Source organism: Eurytemora carolleeae, unplaced genomic scaffold (genome assembly GCF_000591075.1).
Source record: "Eurytemora carolleeae unplaced genomic scaffold, Eaff_2.0 scaffold753, whole genome shotgun sequence".
Lineage (NCBI taxonomy): Eukaryota > Metazoa > Arthropoda > Copepoda > Calanoida > Temoridae > Eurytemora > Eurytemora carolleeae.
In genome coordinates, this window is record NW_019396654.1 from 63,857 (window position 1) to 65,375 (window position 1,519).

The following is a 1,519-nucleotide window of genomic DNA, read 5'->3' on the forward strand; positions in this document are numbered from 1 at the left end:
AGAATGTGATAAAAGAGTGGGAGGAGGGGGAGGGGGGAATGATAATCCAAAACCCACTTCTTAACGCAGGGAAAAATACCATTAAGTCTCGACTTATGATTTTTTAACTGTTTAAGTGCTGGATTTTTCCAGCTTAAATACTGATAAGACAATACTCAATTTCTTTTACTTACTGGTTTCAAGATTTGTAATCGTCAATTTCTATTTTCCTGGTCCTTTCCCCTTTCATTGCCCTGCATCTTCTCTTCAATAATTTTATTTCTATTTCTATATTTTCCTTTTTTTCTTTGCAATTCCAGTTTTAGTTTAATTTTAATTTTTTCTTATTTTTTCTTCTACCTTATATTTTAGACCCTTTCTTTTTTTGTTTCATCATTGATTTATTTCCGATTTTTCTTTTTGCTACCCCCACCCCATTTATTACTAACCTACTGAGCCCTTAAAGGGAATGTTGACGTAATTGTAAAAAGAGGAGTATGTCGAATTCACAATCTCATCAATATAATGTGGAAGATATTGTCGATTTTCTTCGACAATTTCTCCATTGCTTCTCTGATAGCAAAAATGCGCGGGTCACTTTTGAAGAGAAATAACATGAAAATAATCAGTTCAAGAAATAAAACATGAATATATCTGCATGATTCATAATTGATCAGACAAAGCTTTTCAGATTATCATTGTGAATCGGACATGGAACTCTGTAAATAGAGGGTCACTTGAAACTTCTTCAGTCCCATCAAAACTACCCTTTCATAAGATTTCACATACTATAACTGCGTATTTTCCCTGGTTGAGTGCTTACTGCTTGTGCTTTATATGTGTGCTGTGTATAACTGGTCAGGCATAAAGCACTCAGTAAAATCATATGATACAGGAAGTAAACAGTTTTTTTTACGATTTTCTTTGTTCATTGTTATGGAAGGATATTTAGTTACTGGTTTAAAAAAATGGAAGGATATTTAGTTACTGGTTTTAAAAATGTAATTCTTTTCTTGGAATATGGTTCCAATTTAAGTTTTTGTATGTATGGAATCCTTCACTCTATAGGAAAAGCAAGAAAATGAGGATTTTTTTAATTGAATATTGCATAATTATCTTTAATTGACTGTAGATGAAAGGTCCGATGCACTATCATTTAAAGCTTCTCTTAAAAACTTATTAAAATTCGTTTTTTTTCATTTGTAGTTTCTTGAAAAAATTACTGGCGAGTTTCTGGTTCAGAAACAAGTAGAATTAAAGCTTGAAAACGAAGATATCTTCCACATAAATAAATACTGGTCAGGTAAAGGTTTAAAGGGTCATGTGAATTGGGTTTCTAAAAAAAGGTGGATCGCTTAAAATTGCAAGAACAGTCCCTTTATCATACCAATATACCATTCTTTGGACCTTTCCCATAGGTAATTCCTTTTCACATGATCTATATTAAATGGAAATTGAAAAAAATCTGTGTATGGGGGTAAAGGGAGAAGGTGGGATAAAAGGAGAAATGGGAGAAATGGGAGATAAGGGAGAATAGGGG